Here is a 15958-nt window from a genome sequence, read left to right on the forward strand (position 1 = left end):
GCCGAAGTGAGTAAGACATTTAAACGTGTTAACCCTCGCAAGGCTGCAGGCCCAGACGGCATCCCCAGCCGCGCCCTCAGAGCATGCGCAGACCAGCTGGCCGGTGTGTTTACGGACATATTCAAACAATCCCTATACCAGTCTGCTGTTCCCACATGCTTCAAGAGGGCCACCATTGTTCCTGTTCCCAAGAAAGCTAAGGTAACTGAGCTAAACGACTACCGCCCCGTAGCACTCACATCCGTCATCATGAAGTGCTTTGAGAGACTAGTCAAGGACCATATCACCTCCACCCTACCTGACACCCTTGACCCACTCCAATTTGCTTACCGCCCAAATAGGTCCACAGACGATGCAATCTCAACCACACTGCACACTGCCCTAACCCATCTGGACAAGAGGAATACCTATGTGAGAATGCTGTTCATCGACTACAGCTCGGCATTCAACACCATAGTACCCTCCAAGCTCGTCATCAAGCTCGAGACCCTGGGTCTCGACCCCGCCCTGTGCAACTGGGTACTGGACTTCCTGACGGGCCGCCCACAGGTGGTGAGGGTAGGCAACAACATCTCCTCCCCGCTGATCCTCAACACTGGGGCCCCACAAGGGTGCGTTCTGAGCCCTCTCCTGTACTCCCTGTTCACCCACGACTGCGTGGCCATGCACGCCTCAAACTCAATCATCAAGTTTGCGGACGACACAACAGTGGTAGGCTTGATTACCAATAACGACGAGACGGCCTACAGGGAGGAGGTGAGGGCCCTCGGAGTGTGGTGTCAGGAAAATAACCTCACACTCAACGTCAACAAAACTAAGGAGATGATTGTGGACTTCAGGAAACAGCAGAGGGAACACCCCCATCCACATCGATGGAACAGTAGTGGAGAGGGTAGCAAGTTTTAAGTTCCTCGGCATACACATCACAGACAAACTGAATTGGTCCACTCACACAGACAGCATCGTGAGGAAGGCGCAGCAGCGCCTCTTCAACCTCAGGAGGCTGAAGAAATTCGGCTTGTCACCAAAAGCACTCACAAACTTCTACAGATGCACAATCGAGAGCATCCTGGCGGGCTGTATCACCGCCTGGTATGGCAACTGCACCGCCCTCAACCGTAAGGCTCTCCAGAGGGTAGTGAGGTCTGCACAACGCATCACCGGGGGCAAACTACCTGCCCTCCAGGACACCTACACCACCCGATGCTACAGGAAGGCCATAAAGATCATCAAGGACATCAACCACCCGAGCCACTGCCTGTTCACCCCGCTGTCATCCAGAAGGCGAGGTCAGTACAGGTGCATCAAAAGTGGGACCGAGAGACTGAAAAACAGCTTCTATCTCAAGGCCATTAGACTGTTAAACAGCCACCACTAACATTGAGTGGCTACTGCCAACACACTGTCAATGACACTGACTCTACTCCAGCCACTTTAATCATGGGAATTGATGGGAAATGATGTAAATATATCACTAGCCACTTTAAACAATGCTACCTTATATAATGTTACTTAGCCCAACATTATTCATCTCATATGCATAAGTATATACTGTACTCTATATCATCGACTGCATCCTTATGTAATACATGTATCACTAGCCACTTTAACTATGCCACTTTGTTTACATACTCATCTCATATGGAAGTGGCATGGTTGCCAACTTCAATTGCATCATTTTCAAAAACTGAAGTTCATGGGTTAGATGACTGTCCATACTTGCTTGTATTTAGAATTGCTGCTATCATTTCATTGTAGTTTCAATGGAGTGGTGTATATAAAAAGTACATTGTATTAATATTGCATTTTATCTGCAAATAAAATTGGATCGAAGCTCAGAGGGGGAGTGCATGCTATTTTAGTATGAGGTCCTTGGTTCAATCAAGGTTCTCCACTGAGTATTTGTGTGCCAAATTCACATTACACAACTCCTACTTTCCAGAATGTTGAAATTCTCACACGAAACAGAGATGTTATTTGTGTGCCAAATTCACATTACACAACTACTACTTTCCAGAATGTTGATAAATATCTTGCAGCATAGAGTGGCATGGTGGCCAAGCGGTAAGGTGTCGGTCTTGTAAACCGAAGATCATGGGTTAAAATCCCATCTGTGCCTTACTGAAAGATAGCTGGTACCATGGGAAGGTTCTTTCACTGGAGGACTTTGAAGAAAAAAAAAGTTTTCTCAAAATGGCAACCCTGCTATTATATAGTAAGGGGATGTGCCTCTACGGTAGAGCTAATACTTGAAATGCATGCGCTCTGAAGTTAATCCCCAAATTTTCTGATGAGTATATTTAGTTGTGAAATTAGCTTTTGCACAACTCTACTTTCCAGAATGTTGACATTTTAAGAAGGAAATAGATGTGCTAAGTCATCTGTTTTTGTAAACTGAAGCACATGGGTTCAATCCTGGGTTCAAGCCTTGTTCGACGTTTATGGAAGCTAGATGATATTATGGAAATGTACTTTCATTAGAACAGTGTAAAGAAAGGGTCAATTGTATTGATATGGCCACTACGACCTGTATGCTCTAGTCGGCTGGCCCTCGCTACATATTCGTCGCCAGACCCACTGGTTCCAGGTCATCTTTTTAGTCTATGCTAGGTAAAGCTCCGCCTTATCTCAGCTCACTGGTCACGATAACAACACCCACCCGTAGCACGCGTTCCAGCAGGTATATCTCACTGGTCATCCCCAAAGCCAACACCTCCTTTGGCCGCCTTTCCTTCCAGTTCTCTGCTGACAATGACTGGAACGAATTGCAAAAATTCGTTCCAGTGTTGCCAACTTAGCGACTTAGTCGCTGTATTTAGCAAGTATTCAGACCCCTCTGAATACTTGCAGACATTTTCATTTTACTCACTTTTTGTCTCTTCCACAATGTTATTCCTCACTCCTACAGTGTCCATCACAATTACATGCACATGGACAATTATGCAAATTAGGTGATGACATCATTTAGCAACTTCTAGTGACTTTTAGGACAGCCAATAGCTACTTTCCTTACTGAGGTGTTGGCAACACTGCTAACTTTAAACATCGGCTATCTGAGCAGCTAACTGATCGCTGCAGCTGTACAAAGCCCATCTGTAAATAGCCCACCCAATCTACCTACCTCATCCCCATATTGTTTTAATATACTTTCTGCTCTTTGCACACCAGTATTTCTACTTGCACATCATCATCTGCTCATCTATCACTCCAGTGTTAATTTGCTAAATTGTAAATACTTCGCTACTATGGCCTATTTATTGCCTTACCTCCATTTGCACGCACTGTATATAGACTTTTTTTTTTTTCTTCTATTGTGTTATTGACTGTACGCTTGTTTATTCCATCTGTAACTTTGTGTTGTTGTTTGTGTTGCGCTGCTTTGCTTTATCTTGGCCAGGTCGCAGTTGAATATGAAAACTTGTTCTCAACTAGCTTACCTGATTAATTATAGGTGAAATTTAAAAAAATAAGAAAAAACAATTTCTTTTGCAGAAAGGGGATGTAGCTCAGTGGTAGAGCGCATGCTTCGCATGTATGAGGTCCTGGGTTCAATCCCCAGCTTCTCCATTCAAATTTTTGCAATGGCCCATCTCCTACTTTCCAGAATGTTGAAATTCTCAGCAGGAAGCAGAGACGTGCTAAATAATTTGCTCTTGTAATCTGAAGAACATGTGTTCAATCCCTGTTCGTACATTTATGTAACAGAAGTGGCATGGTTGCCAACTTCAATTGCATCATTTTCAAAAACTGAAGTTCATGGGTTAGATGACTGTCCATACTTGCTTGTATTTAGAATTGCTGCTATCATTTCATTGTAGTTTCAATGGAGTGGTGTATATAAAAAGTACATTGTATTAATATTGCATTTTATCTGCAAAAAAAATTGGATCGAAGCTCGAAGCTCAGAGGGGAGTGCATGCTATTTTAGTATGAGGTCCTTGGTTCAATCCCAAGGTTCTCCACTGAGTATTTGTGTGCCAAATTCACATTACACAACTCCTACTTTCCAGAATGTTGAAATTCTCACACGAAACAGAGATGTTATTTGTGTGCCAAATTCACATTACACAACTACTACTTTCCAGAATGTTGATAAATATCTTGCAGCATAGAGTGGCATGGTGGCCAAGCGGTAAGGTGTCGGTCTTGTAAACCGAAGATCATGGGTTCAAATCCCATCTGTGCCTTACTGAAAGATAGCTGGTACCATGGGAAGGTTCTTTCACTGGAGCACTTTGAAGAAAAAAAAAGTTTTCTCAAAATGGCAACCCTGCTATTATATAGTAAGGGGATCTCAGCAGGAAACAGAGATGTGCTAAATAATTTGCTCTTGTAATCTGAAGAACATGTGTTCAATCCCTGTTCTGGAACTGGAATCCATTTATCCGGAGGCTGCATTCATTGTAGCTGGGGATTTTAACAAGGCTAATCTGAAAACAAGACTCCCTGAATTTTATCAGCATATCGATTGCGCAACCAGGGGTGGAAAAACCTTGGATCATTGTGACTCTAACTTCCGCGACGCATATAAGGCCTTGCCCCGCCCTCCTTTCGGAAAAGCTGACCACGACTCCATTTTGTTGATCCCTGCCTACAGACAGAAACTAAAACAAGAGGCTCCCACGCTGAGGTCTGTCCAACGCTGGTCCGACCAAGCTGACTCCACACTCCAAGACTGCTTCCATCACGTGGACTGGGATATGTTTCATATTGTGTCAGATAACAATATTGACGAATACGCTGATTCGGTGTGCGAGTTCATTAGAACGTGCGTTGAAGATGTCGTTCCCATAGCAATGATTAAAACATTCCCTAACCAGAAACCATGGATTGATGGCAGCATTCGCGTGAAACTGAAAGCGCGAACCACTGCTTTTAATCAGGGCAAGGTGACTGGTAACATGACCGAATACAAACAGTGCAGCTATTCCCTCCGCAAGGCTATCAAACAAGCTAAGCGTCAGTACAGAGACAAAGTAGAATCTCAATTCAACGGCTCAGACACAAGAGGCATGTGGCAGGGTCTACAGTCAATCACGGACTACAAGAAGAAATCCAGCCCAGCCACGGACCAGGATGTCTTGCTCCCAGGCAGACTAAATAACTTTTTTGCCCGCTTTGAGGACAATACAGTGCCACTGACACGGCCTGCAACGGAAACATGCGGACTCTCCTTCACTGCAGCCGAGGTGAATAAGACATTTAATCGTGTTAACCCTCGCAAAGCTGCAGGCCCAGACGGCATCCCCAGCCGCGCCCTCAGAGCATGCGCAGACCAGCTGGCCGGTGTGTTTACGGACATATTCAATCAATCCCTATACCAGTCTGCTGTTCCCACATGCTTCAAGAGGGCCACCATTGTTCCTGTTCCCAAGAAAGCTAAGGTAACTGAGCTAAACGACTACTGCCCCGTAGCACTCACTTCCGTCATCATGAAGTGCTTTGAGAGACTAGTCAAGGACCATATCACCTCCACCCTACCTGACACCCTAGACCCACTCCAATTTGCTTACCGCCCAAATAGGTCCACAGACGATGCAATCTCAACCACACTGCACACTGCCCTAACCCATCTGGACAAGAGGAAAACCTATGTGAGAATGCTGTTCATCGACTACAGCTCGGCATTCAACTCCATAGTACCCTCCAAGCTTGTCATCAAGCTCGAGACCCTGGGTCACGACCCCGCCCTGTTAACTGCGTTGATGCAACTGTTGATTTCATCATGTCCATTTGGTGATGTTTTTTCACTATAGAATCATGTTGCAAATGCACGTGCATTGTTGTGTGCACTGGTGATTGAAAATAGGCACCTAGGAACCCAAAAATACACAATATGGTTGTAAATGCATTTACCGGGACTCCTATTGTCCATGCCCGTTTATGGGAGTACCCTACTACGGCCCTCTATCTATGGGGGCCGTCCTGAGTGCTTTATGGACAGTTTAAAATATTCTGATGGATACGCATTGTTGTGCAACTGGTGATTGAAAATAGGCACCTGGTAACCCAAAAATACAAAATATGGTTGTAAATGCATTTACCAGGACGCCTATTGTCCATGCCCGCTATGGGAGTACCCTGCTTTATGGACAGTTTAAAATATTCTGATGGATACGCATTGTTGTGCAACTGGTGATTGAAAATAGGCACCTGGTAACCCAAAAATAAAAATATGGTTGTAAATGCATTTACCGGGACTCCTATTGCCCATGCCCGCTATGGGAGTACCCTACTACGGCCTTCTATCCGTGGGGGCCGCCTTGAGTGCTTTATGGACTGTTTAAAATATTCTGATGGATACGCATTATTGTGCAACTGGTGATTGAAAATAGGCACCTGGTAACCCAAAAATAAAAATATGTTTGTAAAATGCATTTACCGGTCATTCTGATATTAATGCCCGCTATGGGAACACAGGATGGGATCCCCTTACTATATAATAGCAGGGTTGCCATTTTGAGAAAACTTTTTTTTTTTCTTCAAAGTCCTCCAGTGAAAGAACCTTCCCATGGTACCAGCTATCTTTCAGTAAGGCACAGATGGGATTTGAACCCATGATCTTCGGTTTACAAGACCAACACCTTTCCACTTGGCCACCATGCCACTCTATGCTGCAAGATATTTATCAACATTCTGGAAAGTAGTAGTTGTGTAATTTGATTTTGGCACACAAATAACATCTCTGTTTCGTGTGAGAATTTCAACATTCTGGAAAGTAGGAGTTGTGTAATGTGAATTTGGCACACAAATACTCAGTGGAGAACCTTGGGATTGAACCAAGGACCTCATACTAAAATAGCATGCACTCCCCCTCTGAGCTTCGATCCAATTTTATTTGCAGATAAAATGCAATATTAATACAATGTACTTTTTATATACACCACTCCATTGAAACTACAATGAAATGATAGCAGCAATTCTAAATACAAGCAAGTATGGACAGTCATCTAACCCATGAACTTCAGTTTTTGAAAATGATGCAATTGAAGTTGGCAACCATGCCACAAAAAAGTTTTCTCAAAATGGCAACCCTGCTATTATATAGTAAGGGGATCCCCTTACTATATAATAGCAGGGTTGCCATTTTGAGAAAAAAAATTTTTTTCTTCAAAGTCCTCCAGTGAAAGAACCTTCCCATGGTACCAGCTATCTTTCAGGAAGGTACAGATGGGATTTGAACCCATGATCTTCGGTTTACAAGACCGACGCCTTTCCGCTTGGCCACCATGCCACTCTATGCTGCAAGATATTTATCAACATTCTGGAAAGTAGTAGTTGTGTAATGTGAATTTGGCACACAAATAACATCTCTGTTTCGTGTGAGAATTTCAACATTCTGGAAAGTAGGAGTTGTGTAATGTGAATTTGGCACACAAATACTCAGTGGAGAACCTTGGGATTGAACCAAGGACCTCATACTAAAATAGCATGCACTCCCCCTCTGAGCTTCGATCCAATTTTATTTGCAGATAAAATGCAATATTAATACAATGTACTTTTTATATACACCACTCCATTGAAACTACAATGAAATGATAGCAGCAATTCTAAATACAAGCAAGTATGGACAGTCATCTAACCCATGAACTTCAGTTTTTGAAAATGATGCAATTGAAGTTGGCAACCATGCCACAAAAAAGTTTTCCCTGCCTACAGACAGAAACTAAAACAAGAAGCTCCCACACTGAGGTCTGTCCAACGCTGGTCTGACCAAGCTGACTCCACACTCCAAGACTGCTTCCATCACGTGGACTTTGAGATGTTTTGTATTGCGTCAGACAACAACATTTGAATACGCTGATTCGGTGTGCAGGAGTTCATTAGAACGTGCGTTGAAGATGTCGTTCCCATAGCAACGATTAAAACATTCCCTAACCAGAAACCGTGGATTGATGGCAGCATTTTGAAACTGAAGGCACGAACCACTGCTTTTAATCAGGGCAAGGTGTCTGGTAACATGACTGAATACAAACAGTGCAGCTATTCCCTCCGCAAGGCTATCAAACAAGCTAAGCGCCAGTACAGAGACAAAGTAGAATCTCAATTCAACGGCTCAGACACAAGAGGCATGTGGCAGGGTCTACAGTCAATCACGGACTACAGGAAGAAACCCAGCCCAGTCACGGACCAGGATGTCTTGCTCCCAGGCAGACTAAATAACTTTTTGCCCGCTTTGAGGACAATACAGTGCCACTGACACGGCCTGCAACGGAAACATGCGGTCTCTCCTTCACTGCAGCCGAGCCGATCCAGTGAGTAAGACATTTAAACGTGTTAACCCTCGCAAGGCTGCAGGCCCAGACGGCATCCCCAGCCGCGCCCTCAGAGCATGCGCAGACCAGCTGGCCGGTGTGTTTACGGACATATTCAATCAATCCCTATACCAGTCTGCTGTTCCCACATGCTTCAAGAGGGCCACCATTGTTCCTGTTCCCAAGAAAGCTAAGGTAACTGAGCTAAACGACTACCGCCCCGTAGCACTCACATCCGTCATCATGAAGTGCTTTGAGAGACTAGTCAAGGACCATATCACCTCCACCCTACCTGACACCCTTGACCCACTCCAATTTGCTTACCGCCCAAATAGGTCCACAGACGATGCAATCTCAACCACACTGCACACTGCCCTAACCCATCTGGACAAGAGGAAAACCTATGTGAGAATGCTGTTCATCGACTACAGCTCGGCATTCAACTCCATAGTACCCTCCAAGCTTGTCATCAAGCTCGAGACCCTGGGTCACGACCCCGCCCTGTGCAACTGCGTTGATGCAACTGTTGATTTCATCATGTCCATTTGGTGATGTTTTTTCACTATAGAATCATGTTGCAAATGCACGTGCATTGTTGTGCAACTGGTGATTGAAAATAGGCACCTAGGAACCCAAAAATACACAATATGGTTGTAAATGCATTTACCGGGACTCCTATTGTCCATGCCCGCTATGTGAGCACCCTACTACGGCCCTCTATCCGTGGGGGCCGTCCTGAGTGCTTTATGGACAGGTTAAAATATTCTGATGGATACGCATTGTTGTGCAACTGGTGATTGAAAATAGGCACCTGGTAACCCAAAAATACAAAATATGGTTGTAAATGCATTTACCAGGACTCCTATTGTCCATGCCCGCTATGGGAGTACCCTGCTTTATGGACAGTTTAAAATATTCTGATGGATACGCATTGTTGTGCAACTGGTGATTGAAAATAGGCACCTGGTAACCCAAAAATAAAAATATGGTTGTAAATGCATTTACCGGGACTCCTATTGCCCATGCCCGCTATGGGAGAACCCTACTATGGCCTTCTATCCGTGGGGGCCGCCTTGAGTGCTTTATGGACTGTTTAAAATATTCTGATGGATACGCATTATTGTGCAACTGGTGATTGAAAATAGGCACCTGGTAACCCAAAAATAAAAATATGTTTGAAAAATGCATTTACCGGTCATTCTGATATTAATGCCCGCTATGGGAACACAGGATGGGATCCCCTTACTATATAATAGCAGGGTTGCCATTTTGAGAAAACTTTTTTTTTTTCTTCAAAGTCCTCCAGTGAAAGAACCTTCCCATGGTACCAGCTATCTTTCAGTAAGGCACAGATGGGATTTGAACCCATGATCTTCGGTTTACAAGACCAACACCTTTCCACTTGGCCACCATGCCACTCTATGCTGCAAGATATTTATCAACATTCTGGAAAGTAGTAGTTGTGTAATTTGATTTTGGCACACAAATAACATCTCTGTTTCGTGTGAGAATTTCAACATTCTGGAAAGTAGGAGTTGTGTAATGTGAATTTGGCACACAAATACTCAGTGGAGAACCTTGGGATTGAACCAAGGACCTCATACTAAAATAGCATGCACTCCCCCTCTGAGCTTCGATCCAATTTTATTTGCAGATAAAATGCAATATTAATACAATGTACTTTTTATATACACCACTCCATTGAAACTACAATGAAATGATAGCAGCAATTCTAAATACAAGCAAGTATGGACAGTCATCTAACCCATGAACTTCAGTTTTTGAAAATGATGCAATTGAAGTTGGCAACCATGCCACAAAAAAGTTTTCTCAAAATGGAAACCCTGCTATTATATAGTAAGGGGATCCCCTTACTATATAATAGCAGGGTTGCCATTTTGAGAAAAAAAAACATTTCTTCAAAGTCCTCCAGTGAAAGAACCTTCCCATGGTACCAGCTATCTTTCAGTAAGGCACAGATGGGATTTGAACCCATGATCTTCAGTTTACAAGACCGACACCTTTCCGCTTGGCCACCATGCCACTCTATGCTGCAAGATATTTATCAACATTCTGGAAAGTAGTAGTTGTGTAATGTGAATTTGGCACACAAATACTCAGTGGAGAACCTTGGGATTGAACCAAGGACCTCATACTAAAATAGCATGCACTCCCCCTCTGAGCTTCGACCCAATTTTATTTGCAGATAAAATGCAATATTAATACAATGTACTTTTTATATACACCACTCCATTGAAACTACAATGAAATGATAGCAGCAATTCTAAATACAAGCAAGTATGGACAGTCATCTAACCCATGAACTTCAGTTTTTGAAAATGATGCAATTGAAGTTGGCAACCATGCCACAAAAAAGTTTTCCCTGCCTACAGACAGAAACTAAAACAAGAAGCTCCCACACTGAGGTCTGTCCAACGCTGGTCTGACCAAGCTGACTCCACACTCCAAGACTGCTTCCATCACGTGGACTTTGAGATGTTTTGTATTGCGTCAGACAACAACATTGACGAATACGCTGATTCGGTGTGCGAGTTCATTAGAACGTGCGTTGAAGATGTCGTTCCCATAGCAACGATTAAAACATTCCCTAACCAGAAACCGTGGATTGATGGCAGCATTCGTGTGAAACTGAAGGCACGAACCACTGCTTTTAATCAGGGCAAGGTGTCTGGTAACATGACTGAATACAAACAGTGCAGCTATTCCCTCCGCAAGGCTATCAAACAAGCTAAGCGCCAGTACAGAGACAAAGTAGAATCTCAATTCAACGGCTCAGACACAAGAGGCATGTGGCAGGGTCTACAGTCAATCACGGACTACAGGAAGAAACCCAGCCCAGTCACGGACCAGGATGTCTTGCTCCCAGGCAGACTAAATAACTTTTTGCCCGCTTTGAGGACAATACAGTGCCACTGACACGGCCTGCAACGGAAACATGCGGTCTCTCCTTCACTGCAGCCGAAGTGAGTAAGACATTTAAACGTGTTAACCCTCGCAAGGCTGCAGGCCCAGACGGCATCCCCAGCCGCGCCCTCAGAGCATGCGCAGACCAGCTGGCCGGTGTGTTTACGGACATATTCAATCAATCCCTATACCAGTCTGCTGTTCCCACATGCTTCAAGAGGGCCACCATTGTTCCTGTTCCCAAGAAAGCTAAGGTAACTGAGCTAAACGACTACCGCCCCGTAGCACTCACATCCGTCATCATGAAGTGCTTTGAGAGACTAGTCAAGGACCATATCACCTCCACCCTACCTGACACCCTTGACCCACTCCAATTTGCTTACCGCCCAAATAGGTCCACAGACGATGCAATCTCAACCACACTGCACACTGCCCTAACCCATCTGGACAAGAGGAATACCTATGTGAGAATGCTGTTCATCGACTACAGCTCGGCATTCAACACCATAGTACCCTCCAAGCTCGTCATCAAGCTCGAGATCCTGGGTCTCGACCCCGCCCTGTGCAACTGGGTACTGGACTTCCTGACGGGCCGCCCCCAGGTGGTGAGGGTAGGCAACAACATCTCCTCCCCGCTGATCCTCAACACTGGGGCCCCACAAGGGTGCGTTCTGAGCCCTCTCCTGTACTCCCTGTTCACCCACGACTGCGTGGCCATGCACGCCTCCAACTCAATCATCAAGTTTGCGGACGACACAACAGTGGTAGGCTTGATTACCAACAACGACGAGACGGCCTACAGGGAGGAGGTGAGGGCCCTCGGAGTGTGGTGTCAGGAAAATAACCTCACACTCAACGTCAACAAAACTAAGGAGATGATTGTGGACTTCAGGAAACAGCAGAGGGAACACCCCCATCCACATCGATGGAACAGTAGTGGAGAGGGTAGCAAGTTTTAAGTTCCTCGGCATACACATCACAGACAAACTGAATTGGTCCACTCACACAGACAGCATCGTGAGGAAGGCGCAGCAGCGCCTCTTCAACCTCAGGAGGCTGGAGAAATTCCTAGCCACTTTAAACAATGCTACCTTATATAATGTTACTTACCCTACATTATTCATCTCATATGCATACGTTGATACTGTACTCTATATCATCGACTGCATCCTTATGTAATACATGTATCACTAGCCACTTTAACTATGCCACTTGGTTTACATACTTATCTCATATGTATATACTGTACTCGATATCATCTACTGTATCTTGCCTATGCTGCTCTGTACCATCACTCATTCATATATCCTTATGTACATATTCTTTATCCCTTACACTGTGTATAAGACAGTAGTTTTTGGAATTGTTAGTTAGATTACTTGCTCGTTATTACTGCATTGTCGGAACTAGAAGCACAAGCATTTCGCTACACTCGCATTAACATCTGCTAACCATGTGTATGTGACAAATAAAATTTGATTTGATTTGATTTGAACAGGCAGTTAACCCAATGTTCCTAGGCCGTCATTGAAAATAAGAATTTGTTCTTAACTGACTTGCCTGGTTAAATGGAGTCTTAAGGAGGACTGTAGCACCTAATGATGAAACATTATGGAGTCTTAAAGGAGGACTGTAGCACTAATGATGAAGCATTATGGAGTCTTAAAGGAGGACTGTAGCATCTAATGATGAAGCATTATGGAGTCTTAAGGAGGACTGTAGCATCTAATGATGAAACATTATGGAGTCTTAAAGGAGGACTGTAGCTAATGATGAAACATTATGAGTCTTGGTATTGCACTTGTGAATGCATGAAAGTTAAATATTTCTAATTTAAAAAAAAAATATTTTGCACTCTGCAATTTCACCGGATGTTGTCGAAATGTTCCGCAGCGGAATCCTAGCCATAACAGGTTTTAATGTGTTTGAACCAATCAGTTGTGTTGTGACAAGGTAGGGGTGGTATACAGAAGATAGCCCTATTGGGTAAAAGACGAAGTCCATATTATGTCAAGAACAGCTCAAATAAGCAAAGAGAAACAACAGTCCATCATTACTTTAAGGACCACCACAAGAATGGAAGATCCAGAGTTACTTCTGATGCATAAGTTCAGTAGAGTTACCAGCCTTAGAAATTGCAGCCCAAATAAATGCTTCACAAAGTTCAAGTAACAGACACATCTCAACATCATCGGTTCAGAGGAGACTGCGTGAATCAGGCCTTCATGGTCGAATTGCTGCAAGGAAACCACTACTAAAGGACACCAATAAGAAGAAGAGACTTGCTTGGGCCAAGAAACACGAGCAATGGACATTAGACCGGTGGATATCTGTCCTTGGGTCTGATGAGTCCAAATTTGAGATTTTTGGATCCGAGCGTCATGTCTTTGTGAGACGAGGAGTAGATGAACAGATTATCTCCGCATGTGTGGTTCCCACCGTGAAGCATGGAGGAGGAGATGTGATGGTGTGTGGGTGCTTTGCTGTTGACAATGCCATGAATAAATAAATCAAAGTCACACTTAACCAGCATGGCTTCCACAGCATTCTACAGCTATATGCCATCCCATCTGGTTTGGGCTTAGTCCCACTGTCATTTGTTTTTCAACAGGACAATGACCCAACACACCTCCAGGATGTGTAAGAGCTATTTGATCAAGTAGGAGAGTGATGGAGTGCTGCATCAGATGACCTGACCTACACAATCCCCAGACACAATCCCCCACTGTTTTTTATTTTATCTTTTTTTTTTTTTTGGTCCACATTTCCAGAGATGGAAGTAATTTTTAACTTTTTGGTACCTTTGAATCAATGTATTGTATCAAGATGGTTTGGGATGAGTTGGATCGCAGAGGTGAAGGGAAAGCGGCCTACAAGTTCTCAGCATATGTGGGAACGCCTACAAGACTGTTGGAAAAGGATTCCAGGTGAAGCTGTTTGAGAGAAAGCAAGGGTGGCAACTTTTGAAGAATAAAATATATATTTTGATTTAACACTTGTGATTACTACATGATTCCATGTGTTTTTAATCATTTTGATGTCTTTATTATTCTACAATGTAGAAAATAGTAAAAATAAAGAAACCCTTGAATGAGTAGGTGAGTCCAACCTTTTGACTGGTACTGTACATTAAATTTCCTAACAGCTCCAGTGGACATTCCTGCAATCAGCATGCCAATTGCCCGCTCCCTCAGAGACCTGTGGCATTGTTGTGTGAACAAACTGCACATTTTCGAGTTGCCTTTTATTATCCCCAGTACAAGGTGCACCTGTGTAATAACCAAGCTGTTCAATCAGCTTCTTGATATGCCACACCTGTCAGGTGGATGGATTATCTTGGCAAAGAATAAATGTTGACTAACAGTGATGCTCATGAAACATCCAACACTTTACATGTTGCGTTTATATTTTTGTTTTTTTGTTGTTACTATCAGTTTTAGGAACATTTACCCAAAATATGACATCAGCGATAATCAAAATGTTGAAAATCTGTGAATGTCTAAATAAGAAATTGGTCCATTTAAACAGCAATGTGTCGAACCCTTTCAACAATGTTACTGATGTGCTTTGTATCTTCGACGTAAAAACAAGTTTTGGACTTCCACACAAAATTACTTCTTTAGTTATTTTATGTTTAAGGAAGTGTGTAGGTCACATTCTGTATCATACAGCTATGAAAGTTATATATTTAGAACCACCTGTTCAATTGGAATCCAGCGACGTCTGTGTCTTCAGTGTCCTAGAACTGTCTAGTTTTTTGTGTTCTGACTTGTAAAACAGGATGAATAAAATAAGTAATGTAAACATAGCAGTAATTACCAGGAAGCTCTACATTTGTTTTAAAATCACACTAAGATTGTTAAAACTGGCCTCAGGTTATTGAGAGATCTGATTTAGGATTTACCCTCGTAGCAAGGTTGTTTTATCATGTGGTTTCATTCGGGGCTCTATTTAAAAATAACACTGTCTTTGGCAGGAGAAAGGCCAGACTCGGAGGAACCAGAGCCAGGGACTCCAAACTAGCAAGACGACACCACTGCTCCCACTGTGGAAAGAGTTGTAACCGGTTATGGGACCTGAAACAACATGAGAGAATACACACAGGAGAGAATTCTTTCCAGTGCTCCCAGTGTGAAAGAGTTTCAACCGGAAAGCAAACCTGAAAGCTCATGAGAGAATACACACAGGAGAGAAACCACTGCTCCCAATGTGGAAAGTGTTTCAACCAGTCAGGGGAGCTGAAACGGCACGAGAGAATACACACAGGGGAGAAGCCTTACCACTGCTCCCAGTGTGGACAGTGTTTCAACCAGAGAGCACACCTGAAAACATGAAAGCATACCACACAGGAACACACAGGGAGAAGCCTTACCACTCCCAATGTGAAAGTGTTTCAACCAGTGCTGAAACAACACGAGAGAATACACACAGGGGAGAAGTTTCAACCAGTCAGGGAAGCTGAAACAACATGAGAGAATACACACAGGAGAGAAGCCTTACCACTGCTTCCAGTGTGGAAGGTGTTTCAACCATTTAGGGAGCTGAAACAACATGAGAGAATACACACAGGGAGAAGCCTTACCACTGCTCCCAGTGTGGAAAGTGTTTCAACCATTCAGGGAAGCTGAAACGGCATGAAGAGAATACACACAGAGAGAAGCCTTACCACTGCTCCCAATGTGGAAAGGGTTTCGTCCAGCCCCGGGGCACCTGAAACAACATGAGAGAATACACACAAACCAACATGAGAGAATACACACAGGGCAGAAGCCTTACCA

General features: G+C 43.7%; 7 non-coding genes across 7 annotated transcripts; 3 read left to right on the top strand and 4 right to left on the bottom strand.

Annotated features, from left to right (window-relative positions):
• Window positions 1-2047: 2047 nt before the first annotated feature.
• Window positions 2048-2119, top strand: trnat-ugu. The gene has a single exon. It is a non-coding gene; the product is annotated as a tRNA-Thr (tRNA).
• Window positions 2120-3495: 1376 nt separating this feature from the next.
• trnaa-cgc lies at window positions 3496-3567 on the top strand. The gene has a single exon. It is a non-coding gene; the product is annotated as a tRNA-Ala (tRNA).
• A 548-nt stretch (window positions 3568-4115) lies between these two features.
• trnat-ugu lies at window positions 4116-4187 on the top strand. The gene has a single exon. It is a non-coding gene; the product is annotated as a tRNA-Thr (tRNA).
• Window positions 4188-6534: 2347 nt separating this feature from the next.
• On the bottom strand, window positions 6535-6606 carry trnat-ugu. The gene has a single exon. It is a non-coding gene; the product is annotated as a tRNA-Thr (tRNA).
• A 556-nt stretch (window positions 6607-7162) lies between these two features.
• trnat-ugu lies at window positions 7163-7234 on the bottom strand. The gene has a single exon. It is a non-coding gene; the product is annotated as a tRNA-Thr (tRNA).
• A 2365-nt stretch (window positions 7235-9599) lies between these two features.
• On the bottom strand, window positions 9600-9671 carry trnat-ugu. Its single transcript has one exon. It is a non-coding gene; the product is annotated as a tRNA-Thr (tRNA).
• Window positions 9672-10226: 555 nt separating this feature from the next.
• trnat-ugu lies at window positions 10227-10298 on the bottom strand. Its single transcript has one exon. It is a non-coding gene; the product is annotated as a tRNA-Thr (tRNA).
• Between the last annotated feature and the right edge of the window lie 5660 nt (window positions 10299-15958).

Source organism: Oncorhynchus tshawytscha, unplaced genomic scaffold (assembly GCF_018296145.1).
Source record: "Oncorhynchus tshawytscha isolate Ot180627B unplaced genomic scaffold, Otsh_v2.0 Un_contig_9546_pilon_pilon, whole genome shotgun sequence".
NCBI classification, from domain to species: domain Eukaryota; kingdom Metazoa; phylum Chordata; class Actinopteri; order Salmoniformes; family Salmonidae; genus Oncorhynchus; species Oncorhynchus tshawytscha.